The sequence below is a fragment of the Chelonia mydas genome, chromosome 20 (genome assembly GCF_015237465.2).
Source record: "Chelonia mydas isolate rCheMyd1 chromosome 20, rCheMyd1.pri.v2, whole genome shotgun sequence".
Classification (NCBI taxonomy): domain Eukaryota; kingdom Metazoa; phylum Chordata; order Testudines; family Cheloniidae; genus Chelonia; species Chelonia mydas.
In genome coordinates, this window is record NC_051260.2 from 9,596,710 (window position 1) to 9,622,627 (window position 25,918).

Consider the following 25,918-nt stretch of genomic DNA (forward strand, 5'->3'; position numbering starts at 1 on the left):
ATGAAGTTAGCACAGAATAGCTGTTGCAATTTAAATTCACACATTAGCTTATTCTGCGCTAACTCCACCTAGGAACAAACATATATTGCCCTAAAAGTGGCTTTAAAGTAGACTAAGCTAAACTGCACAATGGCGCTGTTAGTGCAGAATAAGAACATCCCACAGAGGGGACAGAGCAGAATAGCTATTGTGCTTTCAATTTACACCTGAACTTATTCTGCACTAACTTCCTGTGTAGACAAGCCCATGTATCTTAAAGTGTCTGGAACTCAGTTTGTCTAACTGGAAGGAGTTCCACTCCGTCACGATTTGAACCAGTGATTAATATGTGAAGCTTAGGTCACTAAGCCAACCCTTCAGCTAAAAAGGAATTTCCTGGAGTGCTGAGGATCTATCTGCTACCCTAGGTGAAGGTGGACAGAAAGATGAAATTTGTGATGCTGTATGGATGGTATAGAAGGAAAGCATCCAGTGACTTGCATCCTAGAATGGAATGGGTATTCTGACAGACCTTGGGCACCAAGGCTGCCCAATTTAAACAAAAAATAGGCAAAAGTTTTCAAGCATGGTTGACTGAATTTGGGCTCCTAAATCCACACTTAGGCTACTAAATAAAAGCAGCCAGATTTTCAACGACAAACATCAGTTTCTCTCATGGATTCAAACACAATTTGTGGGTGATGAGCACTAAGTCAGGCTACTTTTGTTCAGATGCCTAATTATGCATGTGGGTATTTAACTTTAGGCAACCATTTAAAATAAACCTTGGCCAATAATACTTCATGCTTTTGATCTGTAGAATACAAAGCACTCTACAAAAGGTGAGTCTGATTATTAACCCCCTTTCACAGTTGGGAAGACTGAAGTATGGGAAAGTTATGGTAACCTGGCCAGGTCAAAGAGCATTCACTGGAACAGCTGAAAATAGAATCAGGTGTCCTGACTCCTAGTCTAGTGTCCCATCCATAGCACCATGCCGCTGCTTCTTTGTGCAATAGAACAGCTTTACATTATGTGACACTGGTAGCTAATTAAAAATTTATTCAATAACCTTCAATTTTATTGAAATAAATCTAAAAATGCACTACAGTGAGGAAGTAAATAAGGATTATTACATTCTGCATTCTAATCCCAGCAGTACCAAGGTCTTCCTGTGTAACCTTGGGTAAATTATTGACTCTTTACATCCCTAGTACACAACATAAAATGAAGATAATGCTCCCAGCATCACTAAGGTGCTGTGAGGATAAATCCAATGGCATGACAGTGTGCTAAGATACTCGTCAGGAACACTACAGAAATTAAAAATGAAATGGAAATATACATTTGCCCCATTAAGGGGCCATTTAGAGAGTTAGTTTAAGATCTTAGCAGTTCCTGCATAGCTTGGAAGCTGGGGAGTGGGGACTAAATAAATGGGGCAGTATCAATGTCTTGGGTGGGGAACAGGGAGAAACTGTCAGAGTGGACTCCCTAAGCGGCTCTACAGCAGCATTTTTCTCTAGTGCAGTTTAGGAAGTTGTGGCATCTAGGAGGAAAGAGGTGAATTATGTAGCCATCTCACAGCCATACAATCATGTTATATATGAGGCCTTGCCCACATCCAATCGGGGGGGAAAAAAAAAAAATCATCAGACCCAGTGGTGGTGGTGGTGAACCACCAAAAACAGACGGCAGATCTACCACAGAAATCCAATACTGGGTTTCTGCCTTCCACTGCAAGACTCTGCTGTTTACTAAGTGAGTCACACTTCCTGCTTTGAACTCGACAGCTCCTGAATGAATCATCTGGAACTGAAGAATCTTTCTCAGCAAACAAACAGCATCAGCAGCAAGCCCTGCACTATGAGAGAGAATTTATAGAGTGAAAAGAACAGGAAACTCCTTCCCAAAATACCCAAAGAAACAAGAATGTGTGTGTGTAAAAGTAATTAAATCAGAACTGGAGCTGATTAATTTGTCTACAGGGTTGAGGATTTGTGCTTTGGGAGGTTGTACTGGGATCTTAAAAAGTCTCTGGCATATGGCCCAGTCCATCAATAATGTACAGGCAAGAAAGGATTTTGGCAGCAGGTGCTAGCACATGCAGTTACGACTGCTCACTGGTGCAAGTCAGAATGACTTTCAAATTCCCTGCCAAACAGTACATTTAAGTTAAGTGCTCACACTTGTTCAATATGCAAACCTTAAATCGCTGGTAACAATGGAGGGTTTGTACCAAGCATGCTTCCACACCTGGTGGAGATGCTGCAACGCTTAGCAGAAAGTCAGCTCTGCAGTAAATAGCCAGAAGTCCTTCATCAATGCCAGGAAGGCGATGAACTGAGTTCTTGAAGCAGGGTGGAGTAAAAAAATAGATGTGATTAAAGCAAAAATACTGTTTTGATTCAGGGAGTTGAGCAAGAACTTGGGCTTTAAGATCTTTTCCTTAGTGCCTAGAGATATCAACTGCACACACTCGGCATGCCTGGGCAAAAGACAATCATAAGATCCTTGATGAGTGGATGAAACTAACAGCAGTGTAAAGTCTTCATCTTCTCTCATTGCTAATAGTTAAGGGGTACTATACCCTGGATTCTGTCACATTAATTACCACCTGAAACAGTTTTATATATCTCCCAGACTACTGGTGTACAGGCTAATTATGACTTGGCTCTCTTCACCCAGAATGGCTTTAGTTTTCTTCTTATCCAAATATACCATGTACCACTTTACTAAGGTTTAGATGGATGGGCTACTGTTTCAAAACTTTGCCCCAACGTTAGTTTTAGAAGTTAGCCCTCCTTGACAAAACTCTAATGGGGCAATGGCAAAATGAGTATTTTTCCAGTTTGTTTTTTGTGTCACAACTTCACACATTGCTCAGCAGTATCCTTTCCACACCCTTGATTAGAAGTGGATGCAGTATTCCAAACAAAATTGTTATACCCTGGAAGGCTGCATCCGATGAAGTGAGCTGTAGCTCACGAAAGCTTATGCTCAAATAAATTTGTTAGTCTCTAAGGTGCCACAAGTCCTCCTTTTCTTTTTTCTTGGATACATTCACGACATCTTGTACCTATATTCTACGTATCTGTCAGTCTATCCTTAGAGCCAAATATTATATAGATGCTTTTAATGCACTGGCCATGATCCCCCCAGCGCTCTGAGCAGGTCTACACTTGCTGCGCCGCTGTAGCGCTTCAGTGAAGACGCTAATCCACCTCTACAAGAGGCAGTTGTTGCTATGCAGCTATGTTGACGAGAAAAGCCCTCCCATCGATTTTGCGCTGTCTACACCAGGGGTTAGGTCGGTATTACTTTGTTGCTCAAAGGTGTGGATTTTTCACACCCCTGAGTGATGAAGTTATACTGAAAATAAATTTATAGCGTAGACCTGCCCTTTCTAATGGTCTGTTGCTACTGCATGAAGTATCTTGTTACCAATAAGGCATTATTAAAGTGGAGAGAGTTTGTTGTTTTACTTCTCCAATTAGAGGGCAGAAGAGAATTAGTTGCATGGAAATACAGAACTACGGAAATAACTGGTAGTGGGCCAGGGATATGTGGACAGAATATGAGAGCGCATAATTATTGAAGGGTCTAAATGTCAAGGAGGGAGAGCAATTATTAAAGGCAGTATGGTACATAGGGGTACAACTTGGAGCTATAGGGTGAGATAAAGGGAAAATTTAGGTTAGTAGCACTCTTGAATCCAGTCTACCAAGAGACATAATAGATGCCCCATTGTTTGGGACGTTTAAAACTACAATGGACAAAACAGTACATAACATATTGTAGAGAACAGTCCTGCACTAGCTCCAGGAGGGAGCATGAAGGGCTTGATGGCTTAATAATCACAGAAATTAAGAAATGGAAGATATCTTTGGCTTAGGAAAAAGCTATTAGGCTCTCTTGAATTTCCACAGTTGTCCTAGTCTAAAATGAAATTAGAGACCAAAGACAACACAAGTGATTTATCAGCCCATATAATTAATCCACTCATACCACAGGTCAATTTCCGCCCTTGGATTCCCCACCTGGCCACCCTTTCCATCCATCCAAGGGATGAAACTAGTTCTCAGTTTTCACTTATTTAATAGACTATGGCCAAAAGAAACCAATATGATCAGCAAGTCTGACCTCTTACATAGTAACGGGTAAAGAATCTCCCTCTGTAATCCCAGCAGTGGAAGGAATTCTTTTCTACTATAAACACAAGCCAAATAAATTATGGCTGAAATAGAGCATATCTATTAGAAAGGCATCCAACATCATTTAAAGAGTGAAAGTGATGATGAATTTACCACATCCCATGGCAAGCAGTTCCAATGGTTAATTACTCACACGGTTAAGGAGTTAAAACTGCACTCCAATTTAAACTTTTCTAATTTCACCTTCCAAGCTTGGATCCTGTTATGTCTATCAAATTGAAGGCACCACTCAAAATGTCAGATTTTTTTCTCCCTATGCAGGTACTTTTAGACCATGATCAAATCACCTGTTTACATTCTGATAAACTAAATAGTGAGCTCCCAAGTCTCATAGTAAGCATGTTTTTCAGACCTTTAATCATTTCTGTAGCTCTTCTCTGAACCCTCTCCAAGTTGTGCATCCTTTTTAAAACAGGGACAGCAGAACTAGACAGCATTCCAGCAGTGGTCTCACCAACGCCATATACAGAAGTATTACCACCTCCCTACTCTTACTCAATATTCCTGTTTACATCTCCTGAGATACAATGGGAGCTCAGGGTCAATTTATTATCCACAATGGTCCTTAATTCCTTTTCAGAGAGTCACTGATTTCCAGGATACAGACACCAGATTGGGGATTGTGGGGTTGTAAGTACAGCCTATATCAGGGATGCCCAAACTGTGGCTTGCGAGCCACATGTGGCTCTTTTACAGCTAAAGTGCGGCTCGGGGACCCCTCCATGTCCCTCCCATTCCCCACCTACCAGACTGGGGTAGGGATGGAGCTCAGGACTCTGCCTTGCAGCAGGGTGGTGGGGTAGAGGCTTCTGCCCAGCAGGGGGCACCTGCCGACGCTCAGGGCTTAAACAGGAGCAGGGCTGAAGCCCCAAGCCCCAGCAACTGCCTCCCATGCGACTGAAGCCCCGAGCCCTGACAGGTACAGCCAGCTCTTGAACTTGTGAAGATTGTCGTATGCGGCTTGGAAGATCAGTAAGTTTGGCCACCCCTCGCCTAGGTCCTATGCTCCTAAATGAATTAACTTGCATCTGGCTGTACTAAAACGTTGGTGTTGGCTCGGTCGGTGCACCTTGGTTGCTGTGACCATCTCTCCTACTAAAGGTGTGTTAGAGTGGGGATTCTTCAGGATATCTTTATTTTCTGTCCCCTCTTTGTTACCAGCAGGTTGTGCTACTCTTCAAGTAGCAACATATACAAGATAAACGAGAGGCCCTAATGCTGTCCCTTTTGTCTCATCTTCCCATTCACTAATCATTTTCCATCTTCATAGATTCCAAGGCCAGAAGGGAACACCGACCTCCTAAATTACACAGGTCACAGAACTTCCCCAAAAGAATTCCTAGAACAGACCTTTCAGAAAAACCAGCTACTCTTGATTTAAAAATGGTCAGTGTTGGAGAATCCACCACAACCCTTGATAAGTTATTCCAATGGCTAATTACTCTTAAAAATGTATGCCTTATTTACACTCTGAATTTCTTCAACTTTCAGCCATTGGATTGTGTTATACCCTTCTCTGCTAGACTGAAGAGACCATTACATATTTCTTCCCCATGTAGGTACTTATAGACTAATCAAGTCACCCCTCAAACTTCCTCACTGTTAAACTAAATAGATTAATGTCCCTGAGTCTATCACTATAAGGCCTGATTTTTAATCCTTTTATCATTCTTGTGGCTCTTCTCTTAACTCTCTCCAATTTATCAACATTCCTCTTGAATTATGGACACCAGCACTGGGACACAGTATTCACACCAGTGCCAAATACAGAGAAAAAATATCCTCTTTACTCCTACTTGAGATTCCCCTGTTTATGAATCCAAGAGAATTTCAAGTAGAGCTTGAGATACTTCCATTCACTGACTCCAAGTGAATTCTTAATCTTGATCAACAGTGATCTGTGAACCACTGATAGTGTATAAAGAACTGACTTGGTAAAATGGTGCTAGTTAATTTCCAGCTACTAAATTATACTGAGGGCCAGCTACAAATCTTAGATACTTTCCTAATATTTTCCCATGTAAGGAATTACTATAGTTGCTACAGGGGGATTATGTGATCACACATGGAAGGGGAGGTTGTTCTGGAGATCATGAATGACTGGACATTGGACAACCTTTCCATTAAAGGTTCACTAAAGAAAAATTCTCAGACCCTGAAGAGGTCTGAGAATCCCTGATCTCTCAACAGTTTCCATTCTGCATCTTAAGCTTTATGACTGTGCAAATCATTCTGCATAGTACTCTGGTCCCCCTCAAAGCCTCACCCGCTCCATCTTATAAATGGATTCAGTGAAATACCCAAAATTAGAATGTGCGAGTCAGTTTTCCATATCTTGATCCAGTCTGGCTGTCCCTGGCATTAGTCATCTATAATTGTTATGCAATCTGGTCTTTCAAAAGCTGCCAATTTCTTCACTACAAGTCAAGTCAGGTTTACATGTGTAAACTAGTGTTTCTTTGCTCCTCTCATGTTCTTTTCTTAACTCCTTAGAATGTTTTCAGTTTTCATAAGTTCACAACTGGGAGATTTCAACTGCCTGCCCAAAAGGATTAAGTTTGGGAAGTATATTAGCGAGCTCCCAATCCTCTGTATTATCTGTGTACTTAGAAGGCCGGTGAAATCCCACAAAAAGCCTCTTTCTGTTGTTCCAAAATCCCCAGATACCATTCATCTGGGTCTGGTGCTTTACTAATGTGCAGTTCTAATTGCCTTCTTAGCTACTCCTGACTAATGGTAAAGCCTTTTAACATTTTACTTTCCAGCTGCAACCCCTGAATAAAAATTAAGTGTATAAACTGTAAGTGCTAGAGAAATTAGAATTGATAGAGCCCAGCACAATGCAAGAAGGCTTTGTATAAGCTTTTCTCCACATAGCTTTGCCAATTGCACTTTGGTTTTGATCTATAGCTTTCCTTCCCTTCCACGCTTATAATTCTAAACCCCACTTGAGCAGAGATTACACATCTGAGGTGCCACCTATGTAGAAAAATACAGGTCACCAGTTATTTTGCTGGTGTTCTCAGAAAACCTTGAACAGCTGTTTTCTATTTTAGCAGATGCAAGTTATGATAAAAATGCACTTGCTGTAAAAGGGGAGTGCCTCAATTTTATTGTAGGTTGTACAAATGTTTAAGATTTATAATAAAGATAATGCAACTCTCTTAAAAGATGGAGCCAATATAACACAGCACTCAATTTATTTTTAACTAATACCAAAACATGCAGTAAAATGTTTTCTCCTGACTGCCAAACTGAAAGATCATATTAATCCCCTAATGTAAAAACTGCTAACAAATAAATGCAGAAGCAAAGAGTTAAGGTGTCAACAGAAGAGATTTCATAATGAAGAGACTGCACCTGTATCTTTGGGACTCAGAGTATCCAGTCACAGTATGTCTACACTGCAATGTAAGCAAAGGATTCAAATGCAGACTCAAACCTAACCCCGCCCCCCTTTCTGTCTACACACAAATCACACTAACCCAGGGCTCAGACCCAGGTTCAGCAAACGCCACACACAATGAACAAAAACAAGACACCAAGACTTTAGCCTCCCTATTGCAATATGTGGTACCATGTTTTTAGATTACAATCAAGTTTGGACTGCTAAATCTCTGTCCCTTGCTGTTCCTTTATTACTATGAACCTGTTTGTTCCATACAGAGTCCTGCCTCTGTTGTACTGCCTCAAAAGCATGCTCTTTGACTGCCCAGAAAGTCTGAACTAAATCCTCTCAGCAAGTAAGTGGATAAAAGGCAACAGGTGATGTTCTGAATCCTAGTCAATTATACTAGCAACCATAAAACCTTCACCTGTCTACTCCCAAAAATAAACCTTGCTTATATGACCAAGATGAGTAAGTAACACAACTACACAAGACAGATTTACCATTTATAAATAACTTGAAGAAGTTCAAAAGGCAGAAACTTTAACCATTTGAAAGACAGACTATTACATCTTGCATTAGCTTCACTTTATGAACTGTTCTAATTTAGCAAGCTTTACCACTGAGATTAATTTACAGCTTGTTTTGATCTGCTGCAGGATTCTTCCACTGTCATCCTTTATACACATACACACACACAAAATTCTTTATTGTCTAGATGTTTACTCAGGGGGAATTTTAGGACTTTATATGCTGGATTAAAACAGTAAAAACATTAAACAAACACTAAAAAGAAACAGCTGGTACAAGTGCTTGCAAAGTGATGGTACAGTTTCTCAGCTTGCATCATTAAGCACATGTTAAATAAAGACAATGCCATGCTCCTCACAAGATTCACCCTCACTAGAGGTTCTTGGGGAATCTTTTCAGAACAGCATAAATGAGCCAACTGCATGGGCCCTTTGTATCCCTGTTGAAACTCCAATACCTCATTTATCCTATATTTTCATATCCCACCCTGTATGCCACCAAATTCTAGCAGAAAAAGAGTTTTCAAAGGTGACTTCTGAAGAATACTAAAAACTGGCTTTGTGCTCTTGTCTGTTTCATGATGAAGAGGGCCTGAATGTTTTGTTTTTTTAAACTCCTGGGTGTGTCTACAACAGTGCTTTCTGCATCCTTGTAGCTAGATACCAATGCAAACTCCCCTACGTAGACGTACTGCACGGGTGTAACGCTGGGCTAGCCCAGGTGTGACACACCCTGATGTACATAAGCATTTAGGTTTGGGCTACACTACCAATTTATGTTGGTATAACTACATAGCTCAGGTGTGGGGAAAAGCAACAGAGTTATGCCAACCTAACCCCCAGTGTAGACAGCACTATGCCAACCAGAGGGCTTCTCCCTTCAACATAGCTATTGCCTGTTCGGAATGTGGAGTCCCTACTCCTCCAGGAGAAACTCTCCTGTGGGCGTAAGCAGCATCTTCACTAAGTGCTAGAGCAGCACACCTGCCCCAGCGCAGCTGCAGCATTTTAAGTGTAGACAATCCCTTAGAAATCTCAGGACTGTTTTTAAGGAGACCCCGAGGAAGTAAGGGATGTTTATTGTGAGCTCTTAACACTTCAGACGAAGGGATGAAGCTGCTGATCTTTTACAAAGGTTTTCTTTAGCCATTGGTTAGATAGGTGCTACCAAAAGCACTCCCTATAAATGCCTTTTCGGAATTGCTCTTTCATTTTCACGTTTTGTGATCTTATCAGGTACTTGAGCTCTCCCACCATCTAGACACTTCCAGCCTTGCCAGAACCTGAAATACTATTTAATAAATAAAAAAAAAAAGGTGGGGAAAAAAATACTTACATAAACACATTGAAAGTCTTTCAGGCCTTTTTTTAATTAAGCATAAAAGGACAAAAGACTTGTTTTTTCCTCCTCACTTGGAAGGTCATATTTGACAGTACTAAACCATCTGCAAACATGGATCAATCAATTGTTAAACATGCTACTTTAGAGATACCTAGGCTGGGCTGAGGAGAAAGTCAGACATGGAATCAAAACCTGAGACTCCAACCTTGCACACTGCAAATCATCAGTCCAGACAGATCAATTTAAATACTTCCCCAGCACTTGTCAGGGATTTCCAGGAGCAGTGTCTAGGAGGAACCCTTTCAGTGTACCAGACCCGCTACGGGTCTCAGTCTTCCTTCGCGGTAAATCACACAGCTTCACCACCTCCTTAGACTGAGCCTCCGGGCCTTCAGCACTGCTGCTTCACACTGTGAGCTCCGTTCAGCAAGTCCAACGGAGACAGACTCCTGATGGAGATTTCAGAGTAGCTGCTGTGTTAGTCTGTATTCACAAAAAGAAAAGGAGTACTTGTGGCACCTTAGAGACTAACAAATTTGTACATTCTTCAGGGATTAATGCACCTCACCAAGCATTTGCAGTGACACTCAAACAGCATTGTGAAAACAGCAGGGTTTATTCGTTAACTGGAACGCAGCACAGGAAGTCTTTAGGTTAGCACAGAGAACTGACGGTTAAAGCATAGTCCATTCTGATAGCTCAGAGCCCAGCCAAGCTGTAGTGAACCCCTTGGTTCTAGCTCTGTCTCTATCGGACATCCTTTGTCAGACTCCAGGTGAGAGCCCCGATTCCTACCAGGGGCCAACTCCTGTCCCCCACCTCATCTCTCTTCAGTTCTTTGATCTTGAGCAGGTGGGTTGTTGTTCAGCCTCCCTAAGTAGACGCTGAGACGTACATATCCCTCTGTGTTGTTGGTTGCTAGGTGCCAATATCCTGGTGACTGGATTCACCATTGTCTTCTCAAATGCTCCACTGACATAGAGACTAAGGCCCAGACAGTTAGGCAACATCCACACTTCTCTCTTTCCCTGCCTTGAGAGCAAACAGACCCCTTCCAGTCACTGGGTAACAATGCAGCACATAGGGGAAACTGAGGCACAAATAGGATTCAAAAAATATTACAAAATATTCCCACTTCATCACATTATCCACCTCCCCTTGGGAGAGAGTCAATTTGGGAACACAGATGGATTCAAACTGCATTTCTGTTTGCTAGGAACAGTTCTAAAGGGTCCTTCTCTGTCCTTTACAATGTATTATGGGGCTAAGCAGCCAACTTAAAAGGGAAGCACGCAGACAGACATCCTCCTAAAAATACAGGCAGGGGCAGAACACCACTGTTAAAAAACCATTAACAGTCTTCTGGTAGACAGTGACAATTAGCATGCAGTCACTGGAGAGACCAACAGAAAAGATATGATCAAAACTCTGAATCAGAAGAGAATGGAAGTTTTCGGGGCAGTAATGCGGGTCTCTTTGGTACTGTCTCTTTGGTAGAGAAAAAAGCAGTGTTAGGAGAAGCCTAGGGCCATCTCAATCAGCTACACTGAGATAAAATGACAATTTGTCCTGTCTGCACATCCTAGCTATCACATAAAAGTATACCTTTTCTCCCCAGGTAGGGATACCTTTTATGGGCTGAGAAGGCACTGACCAAACTGAGGGTGTATCCACACTAGGGGCTTGTCTACACTTACATTTTATAGCGCTCTAACTTGCTGGCTCAGGGGTGTGAAAATTCACCCCCCTGAGCGCAGCAAGTCTGAGCGTTTTAAAGCGATAGTGTAGACAGGCTCCCAGCGCTCAGAGCTAATCCCCTCATGGAGGTGGATTACCAGGAGCACTGCGAGACCACACTCGCGCTTCAAAGCGCTACTGTGGGAGTGTTCCTGTGGCAGTGCTTTGAAGTTTCCAGTGTAGACATACCCTAGGAAAAAAGGTGTCAGCTAACACAGTAAAACTGCGTGAAAACAAGGGAGTTTGAAAACAATGTTAGCGGGTTGAGACTTCCTCACCTAATCTGTGCAAACTACGAACAGCCCTATCTTCACTAGCTAATGTGAGGAAGATTCCTAATGTGAAGATAAGGCCCAAGCTTCCTCAACTGTATATTAGCAGTAATTAAAGGCTGACAGACTGCCAAAATCTCAATATAGAAAGTGATTAGATCCCACTACAAACCTTCTCCCTTCTAAACCTCAGGAACTAGTGACATATTTTAGGACTGGCTCATAGTTTTTGGCTATCCCTCTATGCAAGAATGATGTCTGCCAAGGGGGTTCATTGGTGGGTTTTTAAGTGGCTGAGGAGCCCAATTCGTGCCCTGCAGATTTTCCCAAAGAAGTGACAGGTGTAATCTTGGAGGAGACAGTTGTTGGCTGGACTGTTGTACCCTTTCTTTCCTCCTTTGTTGCTTCTCTGTCTCATGAGCATTTCTGTTCTCCTCAAAGTGAGCTGTGGCTTGGTGTATGGGGTGGTGCCGCTGTGTTCTATTTCGTGCTGAGTCCTCCCAGTTTGTTGGGTGGGTGCCTCCCTTTTTAAGGTGTACTTTCAGTATGTCTTTGAAGCACTTCCGCTGTCCTCCGCGAGCCCTTCTTCCCAACTTAACTGAGAGAAGAGTACTTGCTTTGGGAGGCAAGTGTCAGGCATACATACACAGTGGGCAGCCCAGCAGAGTTGGTGTTTCACGACCTGCACTTCCATACTGCTGATGTTGGCTGCAGAGAGAACGCTGATGTTAATGCGTTGGTCTTCCCAGCTGATCCTGAGAATCCTCCTCAGGCAGCGTTGCTGGAACCACTCCAGGCATTTGAGATGTCTTCTGTAGGTCATAGTACAGGGGTCAGCAACCTTCGGCACGTGGCCCATCAGGGTAATCCACTGGCAGGCCGTGAGACATTTTGTTTACGTTGACCGTCTGCAGGCACGGCCCCCCCACAGCTCCCAGTAGCCATGGTTTGCTGTTCCTAGGCAACAGGAGCTGCGGGAAGCCGCAGGGACTTGCTGGACGCTACTTCGAGCTGCAGGGGGCTGTGCCTGCTGATGGCCAACGTAAACAAAATGTCTCATGACCCACCAGCAGATTACTCTGATGGGCTGTGTGCTGAAGGTTGCCGACCCCTATCGTAGTAGATCAAAATAGCAATGGTAGATCCATATAGGAAAGATCAAAAACAGGGGAGATCACATGAGGTTAATGAACTTGCGAGCAGCGATCAATACTGATGTGTTAGCCACATGCAGTATTTTGAGTAGAGCTGTGAGAATGTGTACAAAAACCAGAAATCATGTGAAAACTGTCTGGTTTTGTCACAAACAAGACTCAGAGCATGTTTTTAGAGCAATTCAGTCAAGTTGTTGAGAGACTGTGGCTCAATTTGTGGCTTCACAACGACAGCATATAAAGTTTGCAGGTCTGATACAGAACCAGAGGAAACTCTGTAGGGTTTTCACTGAGTTTGTTCATAGCAACCCACTCAAATCAGAACTGACAAACATTACAAAGGCTTAGAAGGTGAAACTACTATATTTTCCCTACAGCACTGATTCTGGTTCCAAAGAGAAGGGATGCTCAACTGTTGTGGACCAGGAATAACCAGAAACAGTAATCAGAACAAGGCAGGCTCTCATGAGTATCTTGGTACATTCAGCAAAAACAAAAAATTTAAAAATCATTAGAAATCTGGCACCACATGAGATATTCCTGACCTGGTTCTATTAGCTATGCTGGCCTGCAAAACTCTGCTTGCAGTACAACCAACTGGCATTGCAGGTGTGAAATGCGTGCAGTGGGACCGCTAACAGTCAGTACCCCGTAAGAGGGAAGAATGTTAATACCCTCTTTTAAATATTAAGCCCTGAGTAAAGCACATATCAACTAATACTCCTGCTAAATCTGCATCCCAATGCATTGTGGAAAGCCCAGTTTCCAAGCAGGGGTACGATCTACTTGACCAGCATCCAAACTAATTACATTACTGCAGCAGGTTTTCATTCCCCACTCCCCTCTGAGATAGATATGGCATCAAAAACCTCAGAGAAAGCACAATTCTTAATGAGAACCTTCTCTATAGCAGTTAACAGATAGAACGAACTCCAAAGCATTACTGTATATACAAAACCTACAACTTTCTCCTTCACAGCTGCCCAATGAGAAGTGAATGGCTTAACAGTCTACATGAACGCTTCCCTGGAAGGAGAGGTTCAAACTCCAGCAGCATTAGATTCTGTATACTTCTTTTGGACAGACAAAGGAATAAGTTCTAAGATGATCTTCTTTTGAAGATCTCTCTCTGCTCTGTAAAAACAAAGATGTCAATAAAAAGCACAATGGTGGGGTGTTGCCTTGGTGTAGATAGCCAAAAATATACCCTCCCAACTATGCTGTCATGGAAAAGCTGCGGGGCCCCCTGGGTCTTTTAAAGCGCCCCCTGAGCCCTGCTGCCGGAGCCCTAGGGTAGCAGCGGCAGGGCTCCAGCGGTGATTTAAAGGGCCCGAAGCTCCGCTGCACTAGCAGCGGCCGGAGCCTGAGGCCCTTTAAATCGCCCCTGAGCCCTGGGGCTCCCAGCCGCCTCTGCAGCTGGTAGCTCTGGGGGTGTTTTAAAGGGCCCGGCCTCCCTCTTCCGATCAAGGCCACGCCTCTTCCGGTCAAGACTCCGGAGTACTGGTAAGTCCTTTAAGTTACTTTCACCCCTGGTGTGGCCTTGTACTTGACGCCAGGTATCCGGGAGTTCAATTGCAGGACACATACCTGATGTGGCTTTAGAAAATGTCCCAACATATACATCATCTTTCTACATCAGTTCTGTTGGCAGGACTTGATTTAAAGATGATCTTTCGATTTTAAAGCCTCAAGAGGTGGTCTACAACCTCAGCATAACATTTCCAATATTGCTGGTGTGTGTGAAGAAAATCCAAGCAATGGTTTGTTTGGAGCCAAAGTCAATACTTTACTGATTTTAATTGCTAAGGCATCTTAAGCTACTAGTATGGCTGGAAAAACCTGATAAAGGATTACTTTGGAATAGCAGTTTACCAGAATGGATAGCCATGTTATAAAGAGAATCATCATCATCAAGGCTTTTAGTTCCCTCCTCACTCATCTCTGCAGTTACCTCCTCACTCATTGAAATTTGGTAGCAAGATCACATCCCAATACAACAGCACAGCAAACATATATCCCACTTATCCATTTCTAAGAATATTCCTTGAATTAACAGCTAGACAGGAATGCAATGTGATTTCTTTTAAACTACTTAACTCCTTGTGCATCTATAAATATTTACTTCATGCCACCAGGAGGAGGAGGCTACAGAACTGACTTCTAGTTCAAAATGTAGCTGTTCTGATAGTGTTATAAAGTTAACACTCTCTACAGCTACATCAGTGATGTGTCTGCAGCAGTCTCCATGAGCCCCTTTGTCTGGAACACCAAGATTTATGGTGCCATGTGTGTGACCACACAGACTGGGCAGACATGATGTCTTCAGTAACACAGCAGCTAAAGATATAAATAAAATTACATTTCTGAAGCACCTTTCAGGGAAAATCAACATGCTTTACGGGCACACACAGCGCAGATATGCTCAGAAAAGAAGACTCCATTCTTATAAAATCACAGCTCTCGACCTTCAAACCTGCCAGTGTGACAAGCCATCAAAATGGGTGACAAATGACTGAAGAGTAGAACACCTGGGATTTGTGTACGTCATGCCTTAGTTGACAGACTAGAATGTTTCTTCACTATAAAACTTCTTTAAAAGGATGTTTTTTGACTGTGTTAAACAAGCCAGTTTTGCTGGACTGTGGTGTGCTTGGCACACCCATCAGCCTATTCCTGTACTTTCAAAAGTGGCCTCTGGTCACTGGTGCTGCAGCCGCCCCTATAGTAGGCCTCTCCACTCAGCCCTTCATAAGTGGGTTGAGGAGGAAGTGATCCCTGCCCTGGGTCTCTGTAGGAAGGGGGTGGAGGGGGGGCGGAGAGGCCCTTTCAGTGTCATCAAGTTTCATATATTTTACTATATTGTTATATAAGTTTCCATAGCAAATTAGCTCACAGACAAGTTCTCTTACTGCTAGAGCTGCAAACGCACTCTGAAATGTAGGGCAAAGGTCAAACGGCATTCTCTCTACCTCCATCATCATCATCATCAGTAACAAAAAGCTTCTCTCACAGTACATATTTGGCAGCAGTGGACCATGCCAAAGGCAGAATGGAATCCAGCTCAATCTTAACTTGTTTTTGTCAACAGGACAGCAGATAAGGGCTCAAGGACTCAAAAGTAGATCCAGTATGGTATGTAAGAAGGTGACACAGAGATTCACTTTCCCATCTGTAACTGTACAGTAAGATCAGTACATTACAGAAATCTCAGGGGTTCACCTACTTTAATGCACCATTATTGCAATGATGCAAAAATCCTTACAGAAAACACCGCAGAGTTGGGGAAGCCAATATCCTTTGTATACGGAACGGGGGAGTAATTTTACACAGTCAATCAGAGCTGGCTTTTGCCAACTTTAGGCAGGAATGTAGAAGGGGAAGAGTTAGCAAATACTAGGGGTGTCAAAGTCACACAGACCTTTTTAGGTATTTTGCAATATACAACCCGACCACCACCATCCTGCAAACAGTCTGGAGCACTTAACTCCCACTAATGTCAATGAGAGTTCTGCATGTTATGAGCAGCAGGCTGGAGACCCATAATTTAAAAAAAAAAAAAAAAAAAAATTTTAAATACTGGTAGACTTGCTATCTAATAAACAAATTATTCTGAAGTGCAGTTACTGCCCAAAATTCCCAGTAGCATGTCCTGATGAGAAGATGGCAGCCACCATATTAAAGTGCAGTCCCTGATTAAAACCTCAATAAGGAGAAGGGAAAGAGACTTGTTCTCCTAGCAAGAACATCCTATTTCTGGTTATTTTTTATAGTTTGTTTTTGTTATTAAAAGCTGACTTTTTCAGGCGGTGATTGACATTGAAGTTTCTTGACATGCCCACGGTAGAGTCCCATTAAGCACATTGGTATCTATGTTCTCATTTAGAAAAGGGGAATTCAGGAAGCTTTTCAGATCCACTTCCATTTGACAGACAAGCATCTCTGCCAGTACAGCAGGCATGCTTTAAATGTAAAGCCGGAATAGTATTCTTAAAATTTGCAATGAATACTAACCATAGAAATGATTAAGTTTCACAAAATACAGGAAATGTTGCTATTAAATATTATTTAAGTCTTTAATTATACTTTAAAACAGGCATTTTATAAAAAGTAGTTCTATTATAGTGCTTTGTAGTTAAAGGTCTGTCAACATTTCCATTTTAAACCTTCATTTCTAGGGGGTTTATAATGTGGTCATAAAAATTCATTCTAGGGTGGAACTTGGCATACAGGGACTCAGCCTAGAAGCAATTTTTTTTTTTATTATTATCCAATTTGGTTTAAATTGGTTTGGCTGTTAAGTTATAGGTGTGTAAAAATAAGTTTACTGGTTTCAGATGCCTTTTTCAGCTTATTATTCAAAATTAGCTTCCACCTGTCCACTTCCAAAAATAAATTTTCAGTGAGAGGTGGGACACGTTATTTCACTGCATTGACAATACAAGAGTTCCAATTCCAATTCTAAAAAAAAAAAAAAAAAAAAAAAAAAAATCAATGCAATACTGAAAAACTAAAAGAACTACTGTAAGCAAGAACTACTCTTACTATGAACTCTCAAGTCTCCAAGTGTTAACAGTATATAATGTACCATCGACCACTTTGTGCTTGGTATGTAGGAACTGGAAGTAGTAGGGGCCTTAATCTGAAAGAAAATACTTCTGTAAACCTGCATTCCAGTAACATACTAGGAGGATTTTAACCAAGATGTTTCTCTGTAGAATTGTATTTCTTTAGTTTTATTCAGCCATGGCAGTTTCAAACAAGGATTAGTGAGGTGGGAGGAAGACCAAATTTATCCTGCTAGGAATCTCTCAAGGTATCCTCGGATGCTTCCTTGAAGAATTTGTTTTTTTAAATGCTAGCAATGAAATTACAATTTATGGTTCAGATCTTTAAGTCATTTAGGTGCAGCAGGAATACAAGAAGAGCTCATGATCAACCATACTATATACATGCACTGGGCAACAAAACCCATGCAAAAGAACGAAAGCTTGAAAATGGAATGAAGTTTTGCCTCTAAACTGTCATATGTTTTGTTCAATTTTGACCATTAATATCCAGAATTCTGACGAGGGGACTGTCAGCCAAATAAAGATTTTAGTTAGCGAACATCACTCCAACAGGCTTATTGACACTTAGGCCTTGTCTACATCACACAGTTTTGTCAACAAAAGTCAGCTTTCGTTGAAAAAACACAGGGGAAGTCTGCACACTGCAATGCTTCTTCTGCGGACAAACTCTCCTGCTTTGCCGACAAAATAAAACCACCTCCATGAGAGGCTTAGAGCTTTTTGTGGCAAAGTAATATCGACAAAGCGTCAGTGTAGACGCCGCGCTTGGTTACATCTCTATAATTGGCCTCCAGGAGGCATCCCACAACGCCCATCTTGACCACTCTGTTCGAACTCTGCTGGCCTGCACCCAAATACACAGGCATCCCTCTCCCTTTAAAGGCCTGAGGACCAAGTTGTGGATAAATAGGTCGAGTTGGAGGACGATGTAATGCACACAGCAGGGTCGTCCAGTAGCATGGCGAATTGAGACCTCTTTTCCACTTAGGAAGGGTCTAGCCCAGGGATGCGCAAAATACGGCCTGTGGGCTGGATCCAGCCCATCTAACATTTGTGTCCGGCCTGCCAGGCTCTTTGGCTGCCCCCTGGTGATCCCTGGCCCACTAAAAGTCCCACGGCACAGCAGGGCACTCAGGCAGGCTGCTTGCCTGCCATGACCCCACGCCGCTCCCGGCATGTCTCTGGCGCCCCTGGCGGGGGGTGGCTCCATACACTGCCTCTGCTCCCAGCACCATCTTCATAGTTTCCATTGGCCGGAAACTGGCCAATGGGAGCTGCGGGGGCAATGCTTGCAGGTGTGTGTAGCGCACAGAGACCCACTGCCCCCCTCCTCCCAAGGGGCACGCAGAGATGTGCCAGCCGCAGCCGCTTCCGGAAGCGGCGTGGGGCTATGGCATACAGGCAGCCTGCCTGAGCCTGCTGCGCCACTGGCCGGGAACCGCCTGTGGTAATCACCTCCCGGCCAGAACCTGCACTTCACACCCCCTCCCGCGCCACAACCCCCTGCCCCAGGTCAGAACCCCCTCCTGCACCCAAACTCCCTCCCAGACCCACACCCCCTCCATTAATATAATAGAAATGTGCGGCCCCTGACAACATATCAAAATTCATAGAGTGGCCTCCCTGCAAAAATTATTGCCCACCCCTGGTCTAGCCAGTCCAAGCAGTCAGTCTCTGGCGTGCATGATATGGAAGACGAGAGCTCTGATAAGGGATCTTTTTTGAGCTGATGCTGTTCAGTTATATGAGGTAGAGCTGACCTTTGCTTTGTATATTCTAGAAGAGGGTGAAGGGATAGAAATGTACAAGACTAGCTGTGTTTGCATGTCCTTCACGTTCCTCTGTACAGCTAAACAGTGTTAATGCACACTGAGATTTCATGGGAATCCTCCAGAGAGTTCTCTAGGAAAAACTTTCCTGGAGGTACTTGCCAATCCTCTGCCGAAGATTCCTTGGCAGTGCTGCTTTGTTCCTTTCCCCATTCTAGGAAATTTTCCCTGCACAAGTGATTGCCGATTGGCACGGGTGTGTTGTTAATTGGTATTTAATAAAAACAAACTAACTGTCTGAAGATAAGCAATCTTTATTTGTCTCCTACATGTGGTTGTTGCTGCTGGTAGTAATACACAGTGTCAATTTGATCATTTGCTGCCTGCAAATCCTGGTCAGGAATCACCACAATTTTCATGCAAGGCAGCAAGTTAACAAAGCATGGCAGAGTGCTGTATAGCAGTGGTTCCCAAACTTGTTCCGCCGCTTGTGCAGGGAAAGCCCCTGGCGGGCCAGGCCAGTTTGTTTACCTGCCGCATCCGCAGGTTCAGCCGATTGTGGCTCCCACTGGCTGCGGTTCGCTGCTCCAGGCCAATGGGAGCTGCTGGAAGCAGTGCGGGCCGGGACATACTGGCTGCAGCTTCCAGCGGCTCCCACTGGCCTGGAGCAGCAAACCGCGGACAGTGGGAGCCACAATCGGCTGAACCTGCGGATGCGGCAGGTAAACAAACTGGCCCGGCCAGCCGGGGGCTTTCCCTGCACAAGCGGCGAAACAAGTTTGGGAACCACTGCTGTATAGAAAAAACACATTACTGGGGCTCATTGTCAAAATGGTGCCTCAAGGCCTCCCTGATTCGAATAGCCCCCCATTGTGCCTCTTTAATAGCCCTGGTATCTGGCTGGTCAAATTCAGCAGCCAGACGATCCGCCTCCATGCTCCACCTGGGGGAAACTTTTCACCCTGAGCCTCACAAGTATGATGAAGTGTGCAGCAGGCTGCTATGACCACGGGAATATTTTCCTCTTTTAGGGCTAACCTACCACAAAAGCAACACCAGCACGCTTTTAATCTGCCAAAGGCACATTCTACGGTCATTCTGCACCTGCTCAGCCTATTGTTGAAGCGCTCCTTGCTGCTGTCCAGATTTCTTGTGTAAGGCTTCCATGAGCCACTGGAGCAAGTGGTATGCTGGGTCTCCCAGGATCACTACGAGCATTTCAACATCCCCCCCACTGGAATCTTCTGGTCAGGTAAGAAAGTCCCTGCTAGGTGCTTTCTGTATAGGCCATGGTTTCTGAGGAGGCATGCATCATGCATCTTCCTGGACCACCCTGAATTGATGTCAATTAAATGCCCCTGGTGATCCACAAGCGCCTGCAAGTACCCCTTTTTCTTGATGTACTATGTTGCAAGATGGTCTGAGGCCAAAATTGGAATATGCATGCCATCTATCGCCAGTTAGGGAATCCCATTGCTACAAAGCCATCCAATATTTCACACACATTGCCAAGAGTCACAGTCCTTCGTAGCAGGATGCAATTAATGGCCCTGCACATTTGCATTACCGCAGCCCCCATGCTCGACTTCCTGACTCCAAACTGATTCACGACCGACTGGTAGCAGTCTGGAGTCGCCAGCTTCCAAACAGTGATCGCCACATGCTTCTCCACTGAGAGGGCAGCTCTCATGTTGGTGTCCCTGCTCCGCAATGCTGGGGAGAGCTCCACACACCGTTCCAGGATCATGGCTTTCCACATCCTAAAGTTCCGCAGCCACTGCTCATCATCCCAGACCTGCATAATGATGTGATCCTACCACTCAGTGCTTGTTTCCCAAGCCCAAAAATGATGGTCCACTGTGTTCAGCTGCTCCATGAACGCTAAAAGTAATCTGGTGTTGTTTCTTTCCATGGCACACAGCAGGTCAAGCAACTCTGATTCCTGTTCAGATTGGGTGCTCATGATATACTACATGACCACAACAGTAGAGAGCAGTGTGGAATCTATCCTTTCACACAGAGATGGCAGGCACACAGTAAAAACAGTGGCCGTTGAAAAATGCCACAAAATGCAGTCAGAAATCCATGGAATGCTGGGATGGAAAGAACTTCACCGTGGAACATTGAGCCTGCAACCACGATGCACCGAGATCCACTCTGCCTTCCCACAACTCCTAGAGCCAGAAGGTGGCAAGTAGCACAGTGGGATAGCTACCCACAGTGCACTGCTCTCTGTCGATGCTAGAGCACTAATTGTGGACGCACTCTGCTGACAGAAGGAGAGTTGTGTGAACATGTACATGTAATTATACCAGTTTTTGACTGTCGGGTAAATTTATATCAACAAAACTCTGTAGTGCAGACAAAGCCTCAGTCTCCTCTCCACATAAGCCACTCTCCTTGATCAGTGGGTCTTTATTTTAACTCCAGTCCTGCTCTGTTATAGAGATGCATGGTAATGACTCCACAGTTAGGGCTGGGTTACAAATGGGAGTAAATTCCTGTTTTCAATAAAAGTAGGTGGACAACTGGAGTGAAGAGTCACAGAGAGTTAGTTTTTATGTCCTTAGAATTTTCTTTGTAATTTCTGTTTGCTTTATCTTCATAAATTTTTATTGTTGATAGAGACCTCTTAAAATTGCCAATCTACACAAAATCTGGTAGAGAGGTGGACCCTGAGGAGAACCGGTATAATGGGAAGTTGTTTTTTTTAAAAAAAAATCTGGATTCTGGGATATTTTTAGTTATTAAAGTTACACAGGTTGAACCTCTCTAGTCCGGCACTCTCTGGTCTGGCAACATTCGTGGCCCGGCATGATTTTAGTTAGCTGAATGTCTGCTTATCGTGGGTGGGGCCAAGTTTCCCGCGGTCCGGCAAACTTTGTTTACAGCTGCCAGTCCTGGCTCTCAGTGTTCTGTGCTGTTATTTAGCTCTAATTTACCCCTAAATATGTCTTTTAAGACACCAGTAAGCAGTGGAAGTGTTGGTAATGCTGCTAAGCGTAAGCATGTGTCAATATCGACACAGCAAAAGGTAGAATTGTTGCAGAAATTGGAAAAGGGCACATCGGTACGTTGTTCTGTTTATTCACCTCAGCAAAATAAAAATAAAACGAAACCTGCTCGCTATAATACTGTATTGACCTCCCGTGGTTCGGCAAATTCTCAGGTTCGGCACCGGTTAGGTCTCGAGGGTGCCGGACAAGAGAGGTTCAGCCTGTAATTGAATGCTGCCATGTGCTGTGCACACATGCCTGATTAGTTGATTGGGGCCAGTTGCACAGAGGCCTTATTGATGAGCCCAGGCACATACAACCTTCACCATGAGGAGCATATGTCTCATGTTTTATTCTATCCACAGTTGCTGATGGATAAGGTATTCTCCTATTGTACTCTACTACCACAGGTCTGCCCCCCGCCTTCTCCAGTTAAACACTTCAAAAAACCCAAGGAAATTAATCTACAAAACACTTCATTGTTCAGGCTTGTCACTCACACACACTATGCCTAACACAAACCCACACAAACACAGAACTGAAAAATTAAGCCATGTAGTAGTATTTACCCTCTCTTCCTCCACGTTGCTGTGTACAACTGCTTCACAATGGAGTTTTTTCTGTATAGTTAGTCTTAAGATTTCCCTACACTGGAGATTTCCAGCCATTGATGTACCTGCACCAGTACAAATCCTACTGTAGGCAGGCAAAGCCGTTCTTTGCATTGGTGCAGTTCGCCCCCTACTCAGAATTGGGATAAAATGTGCTGGTGCAGACAGTAGTTTACACTGTCTACACTGATGGTTTACACCAGTGGCTGTCATGGTGGCTGGAAACAGCACATCTCCAGTGCAGGCAAGGCTTTAGCAAACTACATATTCTATGCCACTGGAAATGCTGAAGCATGGAGAGGACAGCCTGCCACTGGAAAGCCTCAGAGAGAGAGAAGAGAACCTTTTTTCTCTTTAATATCAGTGCTCGTATAACAGGAATAATCTATATTCATTTGTATTATACAGGCGATAAAACACACCTTAGCTTCAGTTCCACATTTAGCCAATCACAGAAGCCATTTGTTGCCTCGTATATTACAAAGCAATAGAGATTTAAGGGATAATGGTCATAGTGGCAGAGTATACAAAGCAATAAACTGCTTTTGAGGTTGGTTAAATGCCAAGTGATGCTGTGGCTTCAATGCCATAAACATTATTTCTATTATATGACAAGATAAGAGGATACAATAAGCCACAAAGAAGAAAAATCATTTTTCTGCCCTCATGAAAGTTCTGGGCTTCTAGTTTCTTGGACTTTCCAGGGACATCACCCCAATGGCATGGGCTTAGAGGGGAATAAATTCTTAAATTAAGGGTGGGTTTAAGACCCAAACGATGGTTTGAGGAAATGGCTTGTATAAATGTGATGTGATGAGATTCTGTAAGTGGTGTGTCACTTAAAAATGAAACATTCTGTTTTTCGGGGTGGTAACAGACCAAAGTCCTCCTTCTTGTAGAATATATTCAACATTATCACACCTCCGCTAAAACAGCTCTCTAGTTTAGGCAACTGTTATGGATGAAGCATATTAATAATCATCTTCTTTCCGTTATAACCCTTCCTAAAAATGCAAAAACTGTGCAACCTTCACAGATATCATTATAAAGCAGGTGGAAGTAGAGGGAGGTACATTCCATTATCAAAACACACACACACCCTCCCCCCAACCATTCCAACACACACCATTTTGCACCATCAATGATTCAATTCCACTTTTAATCCTGAATCTTGGAAGTGCTTTTAATAGGTAGCTAAGTATTTTTACATATTTTTATAGAAGGTGAAAACAGGCACAGAAATTAAGTGACTTGTCTCAGGTCACAGTAAATCAGTGGCAGAATTGTGAGCAGAATCCATGCCTTCCTCTCAGACCTTTGCCCTAGATGTCTAAGATGCTTAAACCTGCTAAAATCTTCCCTTTTATTAATGAGTCAGTGCTGTAACATTATACATTTTTAGTCAATACCTTTCCACTGTAACGACAACATTAAAGTTTATTGCTAACATTTAGTTCCAAAGGGTGTAGTTAATCACAGAGAGTGTATTTTAAATGGGGTTAGAAGACTATTTTAATAATCATTAGCTAGTGCATGACACCTTCCCCAACAGGACCCTTCTGGATCCGTTTCACGTTACACACAACAAAAGCCTTACTCAAGGCACAGCTTTGCATCTACTATAATCAGTACAGAGACTAACATGCTGCTTTATTTTCTTCATTTCCTTCAGAGAATGTTGCAGCCAAGGGACACATTCTTGTTTGTTCAAGAGCTCCTCTTTCTGGCAATGAGGGAGAGGGTAAGGGGGGGCGGGGGGGGGGGTGTCATCTGTCCTCTTAAACAAAAACAAAAACAAAAACCAAACCAACCAGATAAACGACCTTCAGCAGAATCTTTTTTTTTTTTTTTTAAAAGTATATGCAGCACATTTAGCACTCAGCTGGGTCACATCAAACTCACTGTTGGGAAGTAATCATGTACAGAATCCAAAAATAACAGCCATTAAAGACCTAGCAACCAAAACATGTTTACATACCCACTGCAAGCTCACAAGTTTTGATGATATGGTGAGTATAGTAAGATCTTCTAATCTATTTTAGGTATCCACTCCCTTCACCTGCCCTTACCACAGCATTTTTCGAATTTCTATACAGAAGCAGTGGAGGGGAAGGGAAAAGGAGCAAGAAAGGAAGTAAAGTGAGAGGCTAGTCACAACCACATAGGAAAAGAAGAGCCAACTGACAACTTATATAAGGAAGTGATGGACTTCTCCCTTTAGCAAAAAAAATTTTGTGACTGGCTTCATAACAGTTGTTCCAAGTCTGCTTTTCAGAGCTATTTGTGTTGTTCTGCTTTCTCCTGCTCATATGCTCTTTAATGCAGTGTTTCCAAATGGTGGGTCACTGAAGATCATAAATGAGTTCTGAATTGCAAATAAGAACACGAGACATAGCTTGTGGCTGTCTGCCCAGGGTCATATTTGTGCACATGCATGGATAATGAAAGTTTTAACTTGTTTGGTCAGTATAGGTTGGCACCTTTCACCACCATTATATTTATGTTTGGTCTTTAAAATAGTATGTATATTATAGTAGAGCAAACATATAAATATAATGGTGGTGAAAGGTGCCAGCCTATTTGCTACTCATGAATGGTGGGCAGAGCCCACCTGCACCTAAGGGCCCATCCTAGGTTGACCAGACGTCCCAATATTAGGGGCTGTGTCTTATATATGCAACTATACCACCACTCCGGGGGCAAGGGGGGAATGTTCCAATTTTTCACACTTGCTATCTTGTCACCCTAACCCACCCCCTCAGTTGAGAAATGGGTCACAGGACGAAAGATCAACTGATTCCATGGGACAAAACAAAAACAAAAAAACAAACCACAGGAATGGGAGCATGATTCAAAGATTTAAAACAAGGGAAAAGAATGGGGCATGTGAACAGAGAACTCCAGGCAGCACCTACCGCTCTGCAAAGGAGTCAGAGGACGCTACCCAAAGGAATGACAACCAGCTATGCAAGATAGTCACATATAGGGGCCCCACAGTCACAGAGGCTCCCTGTCAAGCTTCCCCCTTCTGGTCTGACAGAGGGACAGTTTTGGACACTGTCCAGAGGGCGCTAATGAGGCAAACTCATGGCTTTTGGAGATCACAGACTGGGTGGGCATAAGAAAAGATGTGGGGGTAAAGTGCAGCTGGAGGCTCTGGAGGAGCCAGAAAGAGAGGCTGTAACCTGGCACACTGCAGGTAAGTGCACCAGGGTCTCTGACAGGTGCCTGATGTTTAGAAAGTATGAACTGCAGCAAGAAAAGCTTCATCTTCCAATGTCCCTCACCCCTGACCTGAAGGGACAGTCCTCCAGAGTGGAGAGAGGAGCCCTCCCTCACATCCATGCATCCAATCGTT

The 25,918-nt window shown here is 43.4% G+C and overlaps 1 protein-coding gene across 4 annotated transcripts in view; it reads right to left on the reverse strand.

Moving 5' to 3' along the window:
- Positions 1 to 25,918, reverse strand: part of ATF7 (activating transcription factor 7) — a 106,583-nt gene that overhangs the window by 47,525 nt on the left and 33,140 nt on the right. The gene's annotated exons all lie outside the window — the stretch shown is intronic.